This window comes from Amphiura filiformis, chromosome 4, assembly GCF_039555335.1.
Source record: "Amphiura filiformis chromosome 4, Afil_fr2py, whole genome shotgun sequence".
Classification (NCBI taxonomy): Eukaryota; Metazoa; Echinodermata; class Ophiuroidea; order Amphilepidida; family Amphiuridae; genus Amphiura; species Amphiura filiformis.
The window spans coordinates 5,817,510-5,837,687 of NC_092631.1; the positions used below are offsets into that span (position 1 = coordinate 5,817,510).

General features: G+C 37.1%; 1 pseudogene; it reads right to left on the reverse strand.

The window, feature by feature from the left end:
* Positions 1 to 20,178, reverse strand: part of LOC140150505 (solute carrier family 23 member 1-like) — a 67,609-nt pseudogene that overhangs the window by 28,434 nt on the left and 18,997 nt on the right.

Consider the following 20,178-nt stretch of genomic DNA (forward strand, 5'->3'; position numbering starts at 1 on the left):
GTTGTTTTTATGTGTGGCTTTAAAATATTGAGAAGTAATTAAATAAAAGCTGGAAAAATTTATGACTTCATAAAGTATCTATAAATACAGCACCTGGGCAGATAGATATAGATATAGATAATGTCTACTTAGCACTTAGATTGATTAACCAAATGACTGTGAGTGGAGTAATTAGTTGACACTAATAATAAATTTCATTCCGATTAGGCCAATATCAAGCTTTTTTGAAAATTGAGTCATCAATGTAGTATAATTGTGCATGGGTGTATGCTTGAGGGGTTTGACCTCAAATGGAGGCCTATTACTATTATTTGATTCCAAATGTTGAGTTAAATTATTGCTCCATACTGTTGACAAGAGTACTTCTCTGTCGTTGATCAAACTGGTTCCACGTATGCTGCAAGATGTAAGATGTATTCTCGGATGTGATGGGGATGAGGCTGTCAATCGGGTCACCTACCTTTAATTTAACTTTGCAATCCTGAAACCCCCTGGTCCGTATGCACAAAAGAGTTAGACCGGGTCTAAAGTTAGACCTGGTCTAAGTGGAATTTAGTCCCAGGAGAAAGGACATTTTCCTTTACATTTGCTTAAGATATTTTGTATTATTTTTGAACTCTGCATTTAAATCTTTTGAATTTGCTAGCTACTTTAGGAAGGAAATAGGAGTAAAGGACCATTCCTGATGGAACTAAAATCCACTTAGACTAACTTTAGACCCGGTCTAACTCTTTTGTGCATACGGACCCCTATATCTCTAGCATACTCAGATGTGATGGGGGATGAGGCTCTCAATCCGGTCAACCAATTCTGATTTAACTTTGCAATCTTGAATATACCCCTATATCACTAGCATACTCGGATGTGATGGGGATGAGGCTGCCAATTGGGTCATGGTCACCTACCGTTAATTTAACTTTTCGATCCTGAAACACGCTACATCTCCAGCATATACTTGGTTGCGATGTTATGATATTTCAAAATGCCCATTCCCTTATGTTCTATTGCTTCAATGGGCTATGCCATTTAAAATCCACACACCCCTGTGGAAGATTTTGGAAATATCTGCCACAGGGGGAGTATGAATTTCAAATGAAATTAGCATATTAGCCAGTTCCATTTTAATTTCATACACCCTGAATCTCCACAGAGGGAGGGTGAGTTTCAAATGGGGCTGCCTATTATGCTCATTCCATTTGAAATTCATACTCCCCCTGTGGCAGATATTTCCAAAATCTTCCACAGGGGTAGTGTGAATTTTAAATGGAATAGCCCAATTTGCTTGCCCGTGTTCTGAAATTCAAATAAAATATACACTTACCAAACATGATGCAGAACATTCCTCCGATAATTGGATCTGGAATGGTGACAAAGAGTGCTCCAAATTTGGTAAAAGTACCGAGGAATAACATGATGAGACCGCCTATTTGAATAACAACACGACTACCAACCTGGAAAAAAAGAGACATGGTGTTATTAAGCCAAAAAATAATAAGTTTGCTTCTAGTTTCAACTAAAAAGAGCAATACTCAATGCATTTATAATCTTTATTTTACAATAAATGCAATGCACAAGATGAACCACTTCACAATTTTTTTGTTTGTTGCTGTCATGTTTGTTAACCCTGTGGTTATAAATGTTTTCTTTTGGCCTTATCATAGCAAAAAAAATGGTTTCGAATTACAAAATCTTCCATAACTTGCCCCTTTTTGTTGATGTAAATGGTTGGATCTGAAATTATTCAAAATGTCAAATTTTGTTAGAATTCCAATATGTTCCTCAGTGGGGTGTTGATTTCAAATGGATTAGCTCATAAAGCTGAATTAATATTATACTTCATCGCCGAGTGACGAGCGATTGGTATTTGACCAATGAGGTAGCATGTTTTCCCAACGTAGCAAAAATCACTCTACCTCCTTGTCTAAAAACCAATCGCTTTCACTCAGCGATATAGTATAAATTCAGCTTAAAGCCTTAATGTACGATTTCCGTCAAATTTTAATTTTGTTATTCTTTATTCAAAAAGTTGAAATAATATCAGTAATAACTGCCGGGAAGGGTTGCTGTCCATTTTAAGTTGAAATAACAAGGTAAAGTGAAAGAAACCCTAGTACTAGTTATTTTGGCTATTTAACATGCAGTTCTATGGGAGGACATATTATCATAATTTTTAAATTATGATAATATGTCGAACTTTGCTCTGTTGACCTACAAAGACAACAAATTTGGCCGATTCCATTTAGGTGCAAGTTGGGACATGTGTAAACATTACAAATGTGCAAAAAAATCAAGTTTGAAAAAAACCAATTTCATAATATAAGATCGTACATTAAGGCTTTAAGTCAGCAAAATAACCTGTGAAACATCTCATTTCCTACATTGCAGCATAAAGTCTTATTCAGACTCCACATCAAGACCGCAATGAAATCTGAGCAAGGTTTTTCCTAATGCGACGGTGAAAATTGAACATTCTTCGTTGAATTTTGTTCAACTTTTTCGCTTTTTCTTGCGATATCACGTCTGTGCATGCTTGTGATTGGCTGCTGGAAAATCAAGGTAGGCATTCACTATGTCAGAATGAAAACAGGCAGCAACACTTTCACAACGATCGTGATATATCATTGTATTGCAGTGCATTTAAATTTCATCGTACGATGCTGCAGTATAATTATGCAACACGCGATGTTGCGATATGGAGTCTGAAACAGACTTAAAGCCATATTGTAACATTTGCTGAGGAGGACGCCCTCAATATTTTTCAAAATTCTTTGCTTTTACACAATTTTATTGTACTTTATTTTACCAACATACCCTGCAAAATCAAGACTCTAGTTGCTGTAGTTTTGTCAAAATCCAATATTTTGAATAAAATGCAGGAACCGTCATTTTATTATTACGATGGAATTTAATTAGTTGAACACATACACGATGTTCATAACACAGTACGTATATGGCGTGCGGGACGGTGATCTACACAACAAAGGATCGTAACATAACACGAACGAAGGAGTGATACGTATTGGCGAAATTGGCACTGGTAGTAACTTCCCATTTTCTTTGCTTTGCCTTAGTTGTTCGGCTCAAAAATAAAACGGGATATATCTGACAGTAAAAGTTAACATTTTATGGCAAAGAAATGCTAATCTATTTTGTATGAAAATGTTATAATATGGCTTTAATGGTAAATATCAGCTTACCTTTGTGATTCCCAAGGCACCAATATTTTCACTGTACGATGTTGTTCCATTCCCTGTACCCCATGCTCCAGCCAATATACAAGCTAATCCCTCGATACCGATACCACGATTTATCGCATGTGGGCGGTGGTGGCGCTCCAGATAGACGTGCCGCTGCGTAGTAATCACCGACTGATTCAATCATGGATGCTAGGACTCCTGCCAACATGCCAAATACACCCGCTACCGTCACTCTTGGTGTGCCCCATTGACCTGCATTGAAACAAATAATAATTGAGCCGATTAAAGGCCTATACCACTGGAGCGTGTATCGACTTTGTTCCTGTCTTTAGCATGTTTAGACATCCTACAAATAAATGAATTAGAGGTTGATAACTTTGCATCGGTAATATGTCGGGCATTGTGAAAAATCTAAACATTTTGCCTTTGGAACCGAGGAATATCCCAAGGGGCGCAGCTACGAGGAATATTCCGAGGTCCAAAGCAAAATGTTTAGATATTTCACAATGCCTGACATATTACCGATGCAAAGTTATTAACCTCATTCATAACCATCACTTTGATCTCTTGACTTTACAAAATAATACAAAATTTTCCTCAAAAGTTTGTAAAAATAAACAATTTTTACATCTTTCCTTTCCAAAAATCGATAAGGCTAAAACAAGACGACCAATAACAAAAGTGCGTATCACAATCTGTGCAAATATGGTAGCGAGCAATCCAAATATTTTAGCAGCCCGCGCGCAGTTTGTTCCCGGGAGTTTGTTGGACGCACAATACGGCACACGCGGAGGTGACTAATATTTACTTTCGAACAATTACATATTTTGCGGCCAATTGTGAGTTATTAATGACTTCGATTTGTGTTCGCGTTTTTACAAATAATAAAATATGATTGGATTAAACATATTGCGTATATTAATGAGGTTATGAATTACTTTTAATAACCCTCGTCTTACCAGCAGGGTGTTAACTAGCTACCATTCCACCTGCTATTTTGGACAGGCAGTTTGCTCCTGGGACAGACAAAATTAATGCCTGTGACATATGCTAAATGTTACTAACTATTCTTGAATTATGTTCTGTGAACTCAAAACAAGACTGGAGAAATAAAAATATCAGTAGCTATTTGAACATAGTTGAACTGGCTTAGAAGGGGCAGAGGTCTGGTTTATGTTTTCAGGGTCACATTTTGACAGGCAGTTTTGGTCAAAATGACGGGCACTTGTCCTATCCTAGCTAAGACCACACTTACCAACATCAACAGTTACCACCCTCAAGGGTTGGGTAACCGGGTGGTAACCGCCCAATCTCTTTTTCATATTGTTCGAAATAATACAAGTCCACTGACGATCCACCGATACGCTACCCTACGGGCCCATCGTGGGGGGGCCTTGGATCTTATCACCAATAATCTATGGCATTGGGAGAGCGAGTTGGCGCAGCGGAAGTTCCCATCCCTCGCCTTGCACCACTGAGGTCCCGGGTTCAAGCCCTGGCCGTGCCCAAGGACTGTATGTGCATTAGGTTCATCCCAATTCCATGCTTTTCTGCAGGATCTTCAGTTTCCTCCTGCTTTCAAAAATCGGTGATTAGTTGTTTGGTTATCAAAAAACTTCCTTCACCCAATGGAATTTGGGGAACTGCACAGAAAATTGGTGGATGTTACAATCTAAGTGTGGATAGGTTTGCGCTGCAACCACGGCCACGACCTAGTTGATGCGATCGGATTGTAATGATTCACCATGGCAGCGAAATTACAGCGCTTTGAGTCCTCTAAGATCTGGAAAATCGCGCTATATAAATCCAAAATTCATTTTATTTTAAGGCATTACCAAAGTCTTACAAAGTGTCACAAAATGTGGACCAATTTAACATTAAAATTTGAGTTTGGGCTAATTACCATAAGGTAGAGTCCGAAGTTTAGGTTCTAAAATCCATTTTCCGTGTTGTAATCCGTGTTGTAAAATTTGTAAATCCATGTTTCATGAATTAAGCTTAAAATTATATAATGTCACAATAAAGTGTTCAATATCGCAATAAATATGCTCTGATTGGAATATTTTCACAATAATAGGCCGACTGTAACGATGTTTGGATGGATATAGGGGGTTCAGGCCTTGGTAATATACCTTTATTTCGGTATTATTAAACAGTATTTTTTTATCATAAATATTGACACACACAACTCATGATTGTTTATTTCTCTTAACTTTTAACAATTTTTGTCACATCATACAAAAATGTCATTTTCCGTGTTGTACCTCCGATTCCGTGATTTTTTTCCGTTTTACGTAAAACCGAAAACTTCGGACTCTACCATACGGTCTGTAGATTTCAAACAAGGGCCTGAATGGGCTATGCCATTTAAAATCCACACTCCCCCTGTGGACGATTTTTTGGAAATATCTTGCACAGGGGGAGTATGAATTTCAAATGGAATGAGCACATTAACCCTAACACCCATAAATACCACAATGAAAAACACTGCGCATGCGTGAATCCCAGGGTCTGCAATGACGCAATCACCCTAAGTGTTAAATGCTCACGGAATTGCTGCCCGGGGCAGCATTACCTGTGTAACTACCGGTCCGTGATCGTGTGCTTGGCATGCAGGGGGTCAAAGGTTCGAATCCTGGGGGTGCCAAGTGACCTCTTTGTTCATCTTCTCTCCTTTTTCGTATCTTCTTTAACTTCCGATATCAAAAAACAGGGTTTGGTGTTAGGGTTAAGGCAGCTCAATTTGAATTTCATACACCCTCTGAGAAAGATTCAACGTTAATCTTCCCTTGAGGGAGAGTGAGGTTTCAAATGGAGCTGCTATGTGTTGAAATTTGAAATTCATACTCCCCCTGTGGAAGATATTTCCAAAATCTTCCACAGGGGGAGTGTGCGATTTTAAAGGGAATAGCCCAATGGCCATTGAAGGTTTTGGCTTATTTCAAATATTTGTTTTAAAAATTGATAGTGTATGTACAAAATAATCATTTCCCAAGACAATAAGTAAAAACACATAAAGTTACGATATTTGTATTTACACGTGTCTGTGATGGAAATTGACCAATTTGTATTCATATTTGTGATATAATCTGGTCCACTCAGACAATAAAAGTTGGAATTTTGAAAATTGGCAAGTTATTAGCATTTTTAACTTGCTCAGTACCTATGCTTACATGTAACGATACCAAAGTCTCCACTCCAATAGAACACTTGGTTTTAAAGTTATCAACTTTTTGAATGTTCATTTTCTTATAATTTCATTGTATTTTGTTCCTTATTTTTGTCTATTTCTCAATTTTATTACTGCCGACTTTGGTCTTATTGGATAGGATCATGCGACATTTTTTATTTTACTGGAAATAAAATCATTATACAAGTTATACTGGGAATTTCGTCCCAGCTTACCAGGATAAGGAAAATAAAACCATGGTGCCTCTGTCAAAACGTTAATCCGGATGTCCGTTCTGGCTCCGTAACCGTAAGTATCTGGATTATTTGGGAATGCTCCGGCAGCAGTCAGGATGAATGCAAACAACCACGAAAACACAATGGCAAGAATCACCTGAAATCAAAATAAAATTTCCATCAAAAACTATTTACTTATTTGGCTATAATAATAAAGAACACTTAAAGGAGGATTTTGTGATCCTAGCATCCTCTTTTAAAAGGGCATTTCGTGATCCACAGCCCCCCACTTTTCTCAAAAAAAGTTGAGATTTTTATATCACTGGAAACCTCTGGCTACATAATGTTCATGTACAAAATATTTCTTGCCGATTAATTCGTTTAGCAAAGATATCGCCAATTTTGAATTTCGTTCTGGTGCACCAGAAGCGAAATTACAACGCACTGATATCTATGGAGCAGTGTAATACACATAATCATGCATAACTCATGAGCATAAAATCGGAATCAACTGAAATTTTGGGAATGGTTTTTTTTCGTGGATATCTAATGAAAAATGACATAAATAGAGGATGCTATAATGATAGACAAAGATAAAAAGACTAGTTTGCGTCTGACGTCATCTGTCAATCAAACTCCGAGCACGGTTTGTTTACAAGTGTCGTGATGATATGAGTTGCTGAACACGGCGGTAAAACCGGGCGCCTTATTGTTAATTTTGCACCTTTTAACATACAAACCATCTCAAAAGTTAGGTCTTAATAGCAGGAAACTTTTTTTGGCGAAGGCACCATGTCCACAATGCCTAGAAAAGTTGCTTTTTGCCTTGTAAGAGTATCGTATTTTCGCCATTCACTGCTATTCCTTTTCTCCGATCGGCACCAGCCAGATGAATCGACCTTCCTTATACGCGATATTAGCCAATCAAGGATCGTAGAGAATTTGATTGACAGTGACGTCAGACGCAAACTAGTCTTCTTATCTTTGTCTTTCATTATAGGATCACGAAATACTCCTTTAAATGACATTTTTCAGAAGATATCCATGAAAAAAGCTTACTCCCAAAATTTCAATTGATAGTTCTGATTTTGCGTTTGTGAGTTATGCATGATTATGTGTATTACACTGCTCCATAGGCCACTTTTGTAATTTCGTTCTGGTATACCAGAACAATATTCAAATTTGACGATATGTTTTCTAAACGAATTAATCTGCAAGAAATATTTGGTACATAAACATTATGTAGCCAGAGATTTCCAGTGGTATAAAAATCTCAACTTTTTTTGAGAAAAGTAGGGGGATGAGGCTGTGGATCACGAAATGCCCTTTTAAATACTGATCTCACTTTATCGTCCACATTCAAAAGAGCTAGGAATGTTCGAGATTCTTGCGTATTGTACATTTCTAATGAAGCAACGTGTTTCATAATTGGATTGTTGATCTGTGAAATATCTGCAACATATGATTGTGTAAATGAACAAATGACTGTATTATGGTACATTAACCATAGGCAGGTGTATGCTGGAAGTCTTTGTCACATGTATACTACAGCTAAGTTGACAGCTTCCATATAGGCTTGCACATATTTATTCAGGCTTCATTCTCAATCCAGTTTTGATACAAGTACTTGTTTCAGACTACCACAAAGCACCTTGTAACAAAATAACATGTTATGATTTGGACTTGGTAGTCAAATTGTGATCCTGACTGCACACATCCCTCCCCACACACACCATTACCTACCCACCCCTACCAGCAACCACGGACATTGTGTATTGTTTGCAAAATGAGGACATCTGATCATCAGTCGGCTGCGGACATCTGAATAAACGTTTAATTGACAAGCTGGAGACAAAAATAGCAGATATTTCGTGTACAGCCTACTTTAAAATTTCCAATTTTCTATGTCAAAAAGAAAGCGACACCACTGATAATATAAAGAGTAAACTGTAAAATATGGAATTCCCGGAACTTGGTACTTACTGGGAAGAGCTTGAAGAGTGGAAACCATACAAGATGACAGTTGTCTGACCTATTATAGCCAGCACATGGCACATTAAACCTAGCAATGTATTGTGAGAACAGCATCATTAGAATCATGGTCCTGTCAAGAGAAATAGAATTTACAACATGTAATTAGCAACAAAATTAATTTGATTGCTTTTAACCCTAACAATGAACCCTGCTTTTTGCTATCGGAAGTTAAAGAAGAAACGAAAAAGAAGAGAAGATGAACAAAGAAGTCACTTGGCGATTCCGTGAGCATATAGCACTTAGGGTGATTGCGTTATCGCAGCCCCTGGGATTTACACATGCGCAGTGGTTTTCATCGTGGTCTTTTATGGTATCTATGGGTGTTAGGGTTAACATAGGCTTCAATCTAGGAACATACATGTTATTCAACCCCAACACGAAACCCTATACTTTTTGCTATCGGAAGTTAAAGAAGAAACAAAAAAGGAGAGAAGGTGAACAAAGAAGTGACTTGGCACCCACAGGATTTTAACTTTAGACCCCCCGCATGTCAAGCACAATATCACCAACCGGGATCCACACAGGTTGCGCTGCACCGAACAGCGATTCTGTGAGCATATAGCACTTACGGTGATTGCGTCATTGCAGACCCTGGGATTCACGGTTGTGCAGTGGTTTTCATTGTGGTATTTTGTAGTATCTATAGGTGTTAGGGTTAATCTTATTTTATTTTGACACTGTCATGAAGAACCGGCTCCAACTGGACAAATTGTATTGAGCCAGTCTTCTCCATAATCACTAGAAACTGTTGGGTAAAAATAAAACAATTTGATAGTCTGTAGAAAGATAGTCCACCATCCCTTTTAATATCTAAGAAGCATATAGTTGAATTTTATTGGGTTATTGACCACTATTCGTTTTGAAATCCATGATTTAGCTCATTGTCCATAGAGGGAGTATGGGTTTCAAATAGAATAGACAATTGGGTAACTTCCATTTGAAATACTCACTCCAGTTGTGGAAGATAAATTACACATATATACAGGGGGAGTATGGGTTTCAAAATAATTTAACCCTAGGCATTTCCATTTGAAAAACATACTCCCTCTGTAGCAAACTGCTCTTGAATCTGCCACAGGTGGATGGTAGGGTTCAAATAGAATACAGGCTGTATCAAAATGATTGGTACCCATCGATTTTTATGTTTATTGAAAAAAAAAGTCTGCATCTTCCAAATGCAACATTGCATACTCTTAAAAATTTCCAGAATGTATAGTTTATGACTTGTTTTACAAATAATCTACAAATTATTTGGATCTTATGCTGAATTCTGATGTGTCAGACTTATCCATTATCAATGGCAACTAATGGGTACCAATCATTTTGATATATACAGCTTGTAGCCAATGTCTTTAACTTACAAGAATGCGACACCCCAGTGAACACCAGAGAATGAAGCAGCAGCCCCAAACAACGACAACCCTACCAACGCGATGGTCGGAGCGATAGACAAAGGACCGATGAATTTGAGTAAAAGTCCGATGATGCCGCTGAAACCAATTACGACTTGGAAAATGGACGCCACCATGATGGCACCCTGGATCTCTTGCATACGTCCCTGCCAGAGTTCGGTCCTCTCGGCTCTCATCTCGGCAGAAGCATTGGCTGGAAGAAAAGAAAATCAATGATGACAAGGAGTTTTGCGAACCACTAGAGCCCCCACCCCACCACCACCCATTGCGGTGACATGGAGGGTTGTAATGGAAATAGGTGGTTCTCGAACCACTGAGCCTCCTGCCATAACATTGACATAGTTCAAAGCAATTCAACCCTATTTGACCCCATTTGACCCATGACACATCTTCAAACTCAACTACTGCATTTACAAGGTAAGGACCCAGGTGAACGTATTTCTGTATGGCCCCACTAAAAATTTTAGCGGGGAACTAACAAATTCTTGACAGAGAAAAAATTTAGCAGGCAACTAAAAATTCTTGGCAGGAGTTAAAATTCAGTTTCCATGTCTTTTTAAAAGAAAATTCTGCCATTTCATCTACCTCCTGCAAGGCTACACTCATCCAGTGGTGGTACCAGGAATTTGGGGGGGGAGGCATGGGGGAAAAGTGAATTCCAAGGGGGCAAAATCAACAAATTTTGTGCAAAATTGCTGCAAAAAGTGAACATTTACGGATAAATTTTGGAGGTTTTTCCTCAAAGTGGGGGGGGGGCAAACTTGGAAGGGGGCAAGAAAAATATTTGTAGGGGCACTCAGCATCTTGGTTGGTTAGGCAGTGTGCTTCTTGGATAACCAGAATTAGTATTAACACAACTGCTTAATATAATTGTACTAGGGGGGCCTATATGTAACAAAATTGAATTGAAGTCAAAAGCTGATCAAATTTGCAGTTTACCTGATAGTGGTGCTGGACACGGTCCTTTTAAGTTGAGAATGGCAAAAGTTGGTGCCAGAAATGAGAAAGTGCCACCTTGTACTATAGGTAATCTGTGGTGAAAAAAACCATCAAGAATACAAATTATTACCAATTGATAATAGGGATATGATCCAATCAGGATAAAGTCTATAAATTTAAAATTTTCAAATCTTTGGAAATACAAGGTAAAAACAGACAAACAACAGTTCTAGCATCAACATTGGTGTCTAAAGCCCTTGCAGTGCTCAGTTGGTAGTGATTGATTTATTAGGGATTCAATAATGTTTCACCGTTGTAATACTGAATTCAACAAATAAGCATGTACACACACAAATGTTCCAGGCATGATGAATTATATGTGCTCACGCATAGGGCGTATGCGCGCTGCGTTCACGTATAGGCCAATGCTACAGTAAAAGTGTGGATTCATCACAGATTAAAAAAGGTTGCCTCCTGTATAAAGGTATATGAAGAGTTGTTGAATTGCGGCCATCTTCAAGAAAGTATAGAGGGTTTAGCATTAAAAGCGATTTTCTTTGTATTACCCTGTCTGTTTGGGCCCAAATTAAAAGAGGACATACAGGGTGTCCCAGAATGATTTAGAATCAGAATAGAATAGCACATTTACCTGCTTCCGAACGTGGACTGTAGTAGTGTTGCTAAACCAGATACAAAGAAGATAGTACCAATGAGTCTAGCTTGAGCTACTAGATCATCACCCATACACATATCACCTGCTAGTAGTAATGGGATGGCTACTGTAGCACCAAACATAGTCAGGTAATGCTGTGGAAGAACAACAAATTAAACAGCAAATTAAAGATACAATCAAGAATACAGAAACTGAATCAAATACATTACCGTAATGTATTTGATTCAGTTTCGAAACCCAGCTCGGAACTTTCAAAACTTGACATATGAAATATTTTTCACTAATTTAAAGTGTAAATTACACAATTCTTCCTATATGCTTTTAAAACATATTTTATAACAACATTTTTATAAAAGAAATAATTGGGTGGAAAAAATTAAACTGGTCAGTTTTTCCGAAACAAATGCGCACCGCAAACCAAATCCGCTTGGCTTTGAGACATACTATATTTTGTTTGCATCTGTTGTAAGCCTTAATATACGATCCGAGTTTTTAAATTTTTTTTTAGATTTTTCTTTTTTTCTTCCAAAATGATAAAATAGTTAATATGCAATCATTATGAAAGTTCCCAATACATTTGGACACGAAAAACATTGGAAATTTGAAAAGAAACAACATGACATCTATCACTCAAAATATCTAGCACTTTTTGGATTAGGATGGCGAGTGCGGCCTCAGAGTTAGTCTTCTATGCAGCCAGTTTGGTTACGCTCTCTCCACATGTGTGGAGGGAGCATAACCAAACTGGCTTCTTAGAGACTACGATTTCCGATCGTTCCGACATATTATCATAATCTGAGAAATTATGATAATATGTCGGACCAACAGAAAATCATTCCATTTTACTACAAGGCGAATTTGACAGTTTGCTCATAGATTTAAGTTGGAACATGTGTATTTACAAATATGCCAAAAAATTGGTTTTGAAAAAAATAAAGGTTGGCCTATATTCTGAAATAAAAATTCCTTTAAAAAAGGAATGGGGCGCCCAATGTGAGCTTGGACGTGATATGGTGAATTCCATGGCATGGTGTTTAGATTTGGTCCCGGGATTTGGTATCATAATGATTTTTTCTAGGGAAGAGTAGAAGATGATCAAATGCAAGAGAAATGTGTTTGATTGGGGAAGGTGTATCACAGGACCGTTTCGGATGAAATAAATTGAATTGGAATGAAGCTGTCGTGTATTTGCGATTATGTGGGGTGGGGGAGTTCAATTTTGGGGCATATTGTAGTGATGATATTGCTTTGGATATTGAATATTATTGAATTTCGTTATGCAGGGGGGTATATGATGGATAGTATAGAAGACACAAATAAGTAAGCTCCCCCTGGCAAAATATCTATGTTGACCAAAAGAAAAGTTTTTATGAATGTTTAACGTCTGTGATACATATACATCATAACATCTGTGATACATATAGCCTACATCATCTACTTGCTAATACACTGAAAATCTAATAGAGATGAAGGATAAAAAACAATTACAGAACATTAATTCTTCATAAAAGTAGCTATGGGTATACAATGTTTACAAGATAAGAACGTTAATGTTTTGTACATGAACATAACATCTTTGATACATAGTTGTTAACACACTGAAAATCTGACTAGAGATTTACAATTTGATGATATCCAAAAGAATACTTACTAACTTAGCATTGAAGAATTTAAAAAATTACAGAACTTTCATTTGTTAACATACACGTAGCAATGATTAACAATGTTGAAAATACAAACGTAACGTTTTGTTCATAAACATAACATCCTCGACACATCTAGGATCCGCATAATTTGTTGATTAATGTCATAAACAGTCACAAAAGATTTATGGTCTGATCATTTTATCATTTTAAGGGGACCCGATATTGCATTTGGAAGAACCAGGCTTTTCAATTACTATCAAAACTGCTGGGTACCAAACTTTTTGATACAGCTTGTATACTCATACTCATACTCTGCAAGTTAGGTCAAATTTTGCACTATGATTGTTTATTTGAGGTTATTGGACTATGCCATTCAGATTAGGCTATTGTAGTCCATAGTGTTGGTCACCGTCTATCGGGTTCTAAGAGGCGGTAAACTGGTTACAAAGGTCAAAGTGGTTACAAAGGTCAAAGGTCTCGATTTATTTGGTGTTTTTACAAATCCATTAATTTTGTCTTTTAAACAAAGAATATACGCGCACCATTTTATCCTGTGCATAACAGAAAACAATAATAAAATAAAATCCAAGCATATTGTGGTTTTATTTCTGAGCAAGGCATAATTTTAGCAAAACAATTTGGAGTAAATCTAGTAAGAGTGAAATTAGAAGCTTCTCACAAACTCATGCCTATATTGTGGGCCGCCTCCGTAGAGGGCGCCCCAAAAAGATCGTACATTAAGGCTTTGACTGTGCTTGTCCTTTATGCTTTTTATGGCCTTGCAAATACACTATTATTCATCATTATTCAATACTCTTGTGTTTTGTGGTTTTTATGCTGCAAATTTCAACTTTTAAAATAATTATGTTTTCTGGTTTTCTTTTCTTTTGCACTTGGAGCTTGCACCATTTGGAAATACATATCAACTCCATTTGTCCAGTCAAGCGTCACAGGTCATACTGCATAAAGTTGAAAAATATATCTCATTATGTATCTCATTGTGCATTAAGGTGGTATTGGATGCATTTTCTAGAAATTAGAAAATGCTTTGAGCATGTTTTAAACACATTAATTGAGTAGGGTAAAGTACACTGATCAATATGCCTTTTGTTTGGAGCAAATCGGACATACGGTTTCCAAAATACATCAATTTATATTTTCTTTGTATCCTATTGTTTTTGTCAATAATCAATATAGTTAATGAGCTAAAAGGACTGGATAGGCTCATTAATATGTAATTTTTGCCAATATTTTGCTAAAAATCAATGCATAAATGTTCAGGGTACTTTTATTTTGCATACTTTTGCCCTGAAACTTGGTCAAACATGATGCAGTCATGTCTACAGTAGAATTCATCTCGACCTTTGCAGGACTTAACCCCATTAAAAGCTATTAAACCAAGATAACACTCATTGAAACAGCTCAACTGATTAAATCGGATCTTCTCTGGTTGTGCACAAGTGACTGTTTTCATGTGCGATATCGCAATAAAGCTGGTATTCATAGCTTCAGTTGGGTAACCGATTATAAAGGAAACGAAAGGAAACAATGTTATGTGTGGCTTTGTTCACGAAATCAGACAATGTCGTGCTTTTTGTAAACCAGCATTCTTGAAAATGAGCAACATAATGATTTTTTTGACTTAACACGGTTTAGAAATAATTTCTTCATATTTTTGGTGTTATCTGTCGTTTACATGTCCTTCCTAAAACACAAAAGTACGACCCTCTCCAAACACCTAAATTAGCTAAAAATTTAGGACATGTTACAAAACTTTATTTTCTAGAACCTATTTAGAATAATGTAAATGTAGCTTTTACCGGTTTTTTTGTGGCATCTTTCAGAAGTGAGCGGTCCGATACCAATATTTTCGGTCAAATCTCCATTCAAATAACACGGGAGTTGGCTAGCTATGCCTTGCCCTCACTCATATTTTACAAAAGTACGACCATTTCTGAACATCTAACCTAGCTGTAATTTTAGGTCATGTTAGAGAAATATATTTGCTAGAAGTTTTGGAGAATAAATAAAATATTGGCTGGTTATTTTTCACACAGTGATGTTAACTAGGCAAGTGTCCATTCTCCCAACATACATCATTTGTAGGGGTCACGCGTCAATGGTGAGAGCACTGTGTATTGTGTATAGGAAAACGGACAGTAACTGCAGTATGAGTGTTTCTAATATGTTCTAATGTATTATATAGTGAAGCAGCCCTCTAATTTGCATATTTGCATAATTAATGAGCTAATTTGCATAAATGCTAATTAATTATGCAAATATGCAAATTAGGGGGCGGCTTCACTATATAATACATTAGAACATATTAGAAACACTTTGACCAAGTTTCAGGGCAAAATTATTCAAAATAAAAGTACCCTGAACATTTATGCATGGATTTTTAGCAAAATATTGGCAAAAATTATATGTAAATGAGCTTCTCCAGTCATTTTAGCTCATTAACTTGATTGATTATTGACAATAAGATACAAAGAAAATATAAATTGATATATTTTGAAAACCGTATGTCCGATTGACTCCAAACAAAAGGCATATTGATCAATGTACTTTGCTCTACTCAATTAATCTGTTTAAAACATGTTTAGAGCACTTTTATAATGCCTCCATAAATGCAATATTTCAGTTTAACTCTCTTCACGCGGGTGTCGACTGCAGACGACAAGATTAATTTTTTTTATTAAAAAATTCAGAATTGTTAATTTTCATGACCATATGTGGTATCAGCATGAAAAATGCATTAAAATGAGTACAAATAAGCCTAGTATTGATTGGTTCTTATAGCTCTTTGAGAAAATATCCAAAACTTCCCAGAGACTTTTTATTTTATTTTGAAGCCTACGGCTAGCATGCAGAGCATTAAATATAGAAATAAATCAAGTGTATTTTAATATTGTATATTATTGCTAGTTGTCATTTGCAGGGCTTCAAGTCAGCCCTTGCAAAAATACAGGAATAATATAGGAAATAAAATTATATAGGACACATTTGGGACAGCAGAAGTCAAACTAGTGGGTGTCAGAGTAACTATTGTGAAGGGGTCATCACATTTGGGGGGCACAAACCATGATGGGGGGACCGGGTCTGATTGGGGGGTACAAGCCGTTTTTTGGCAATTTTCCTATGGGATTTTTTAAAATTTCAGATCGATGGGGGGTGGGGGGGGGGCACATGCCCTAATGATACTACGCCACTGGTCCAAAAGACAAGGGCATAAATCCATTTTTAAAAGTGGGGGGACCCAATGACCATTATAAGTCATTGATAGCGCCATGTCGCACCTGCATGACATGGCGGGTGTTTGATGGGGGATGTGCCCCCCTGAGAAGTATGAAATTTTTCAAAATGCAGCCTCAATTGAAGTCATTTGATGCACCATTTTTACGCTATTATTGGTTATTGTATATACCAAAATGTATAGGTTTTTAATATCAGACCTACTATGTAGGCCTATAATAATCAGGTGAACTTCAACAAAATTCAAAAGAGAACTTTACATATCATATACTGATAAAATCAACAAAATAGAATACGTTTTCAAAGTGCACAACAGTCAATACTTATTTTATTCATTATGTGAAATCTATTATAGGCCTACAGAATCAAGTGAAATTACTATCAAATATTGCTTTTTAAAAAAAGCATGCGGGCCTTGAACATTTGAACATAAAAAACATGCAAGTTCAATAATATACAACTCACTGTATTTGCATCAAAATAAATGATCACATCAAACAGGGCCGTAGCAAGCGGGGCAGCCGGGGATGCCATGGTCACCCCACTTTTTGAGAAATTTGTTATGTTTTTCTTTATATCTTTACTTCAATTTGGTCATAGGGCCTATATTTGTATTTTGGTCGCCCCACATTTGTTATGGCCGCCCCACATTTTACAACCTTGCTATGGCCCTGACATCAAACAACCGTGAAGTGAAATTATATCAAATAAATTACATTGCTTTTTTAAAACAAGCATCCCAGCCTTGGAACATAAAAAAAACATGTTTCAGCAATATACATTAGCACTGCTAACTGCATCTGAATGGGCTATTCCATTTAAAATCCACACTACCCCTGTGGAAGATTTTGGAAATATCTTCCACAGTGGGAGTATGAATTTCAAATGGAATGAACACATTAGCAGCTCCATTTGAAACTCACCCTCCCTCAGTGGAAGATTCATGTTGAATCTTTCTCGGAAGGTGTATGAAATTCAAATGGAGCTGCTTAAAATGGTCATTCCTTTGAAATTTATATTCCCCTGAGGAAGATATTTCCAAAATCTTCCACAGGGGTAGTGTGAATTTTAAATGGAATAATAATGTCAAGGAAATATCAATTCATTCATAATCAGCATTCATGCACATTGGAACACTTTTGTGGTAAATTTTAAGCATTCTGAAGCTTAAGGGGGTACTCCACCCCTGGCCAATTTTGTGCCTATTTTTTGCATTTTCTCAAAAATTATAGCGCATTGGTGACAAGTAAGATATGTATATTATAGGGGCAAGGACTACAACTACTGCACTGCAAATTCAGCAACTCAAGGCAAGCAGTTATTGATTTATTGATCAAATATTGGTTTCCCTCATTTTTACTGTAACTCCACAACTGTTGTCTGTGCTGAAATAAAATTTCCAGTGCAGTAGTTGTAGTCCTTGCCCTATAATATACATATCTTACTTGTCACCAATGCTCTATAATTTTTAAGCAAAATGCAAAAATAGGCACAAAATTGGGCAGGGGTGTAGAACCCCCTTAAAAACGTTCCCACTATTATGGTCCGATTACATGCATTGTTATACATTCAAAATTAAAAAGCCAGTCTCCTTTCTTGCTACACTTGAGTTGTTCGCATCAATGAGTTTCTATTTGTAGTTCAAAATTAACTGAGTCAATAACACTGAACTTGATAAGCATGCAAACTTTGGCAACAATCCAGTATTAAGTTGAATTTATATAAAGAGTCAAGAAAATAAGAAAACAAATTTATATTCTTGAATTTACAAATTAAATAAAACTTCTATGGGTTGAGCTGAAATGTCAAGTTTACATCAAGTGTATGTCATTTCATGTTTTACATCAAGTGTATGTTATTGTTATTTCACAGACCTGCCAACCTTACAAAACTGTATTCTGAAACCCCAAACCTGTATTTTTCATTAAAAAATGCCATTTTGTAGGAGGACATGAAACACACAGACGATCTTGCTATCTGAAAACATCTGGAAACTTTGAAAAACACATTCCAGTATTTTCAAACCTCAAAATCAGAATTTCCCATACAAAATCAAAATTTTGACAATTTTTTACAAACAAAAATTTTGCCAGAACGCCGCCGTTGCAGGCGCTTTTGAGTAAAGCACTTTAGGACAAAGATTCGTACTAAGCATAACACATATACATACAATGTAGACGACTGATGGATTTAGTCTAGCTTCACCTCAAAGACAAACTGCCACAGCGGCGAAGCTGGGATTTTTTCCAGGGGGGAAGCCTGTATGGGGCGGGCCCAAATCCTCCACGCACTTGGGGGCGGGGCCCAAATAAATAATTTTGCCAGGCTTATTGATAATAATCGTATGGTATTGCAATGCAATTTGCATATCGTATGGATTCCCACCTCTCTTCCCTCCTCTCCCTCTCTTTTTCCTCTCGCCTCCTTTTTCCTCTTTTTCCTTGCACTAGGGGGCGGGACCCAAATAGGCAATGGGTATCTACGCCACTGAACTGCCATTGCACGCTCTGTATAATTAATTTAATGCATACGATTTGACCAGCGAAATACGCACCTGCATCACTACTGAACTTGAGGTGAACCAAAGTAGGCCTATATCGTCAGAATGGTCTGCATCTCATGACAGTACAGTCTATAACCCACCGCCTAGCTTTTTTGGCCAAGGGGGCAAAATAAAAATGTTGGCAGCAAAGATGAATACATTTCCCAGTGCATTAGTTTGACAACGGTGTTATCAGTGGGATAAATACATATACCGGGTTTTTTTAGAGAGATTGTACATGAGAACTTTTTGAGCTTTCAAGAAAATCGAAAGTGCTTTATTTGGACATGCATGCTACACTGTTGTATTTTACACCATTTTGGCCCATGATCTGGGTGAGTTTTGGTGGGAAACAGGCTTCTTTCTCCTCTTTTTTTCCTTTGCCTTCCCAATTTCTCTTTCATTTGTCAGGGGGCACTTTTTCTTCTGGCTATAACTACTGCACCATACAATTCCAAGCTCTTCACTCTAAAAAATAAAGGTTCTAAAAAGGTCCTAAAGTTGTCCTCTCAGGAGAACCCTTAGTGTTCTTGAAAGAACCAAAAATGGCCCTAAAATGTGATACATAAACATTTTCGGTTCTTTAGATATAAGGGTTCTCCAAAATTAAAGAACCTTTTCGATAGGTTCACAAGGAAGGGTTCTCATGAGAAGACAAAAAAGGTTCTATTTAGAACCTTTATTTCTTAGAGTGTTCAGACCCCAGTATAAAGGTATTTGCAACAGAGCCAGGTAACATTTTCAAGCTCTTTCAGGTTTAAGAGACCATTCAATATATAATGCTGGGGAATGGGAGTTGTTTCATAAGGGTCAGTGGAATAATTATGTGTACCCCTGGGGTGGTGGAATTATAGGGGAGGGCAAAGATTTGTTGGAAGGCCAAGAGGTGGGGTGGGCATTCATTTATTGGCAGGTCAGAGGGGGCCTCTGGAGGAGGGGCGTTCTGGAGGAGAGGTCTGATTTTTTTTTACTTGAACCATGAGGAGGGAATGTTAAGTTTTAATTGGCGAAAAAAGGGGGAAAAAGGGGGATCTGAAAATCAAAATTACCTTCAAAAGTGCTTATTTTTTATTAA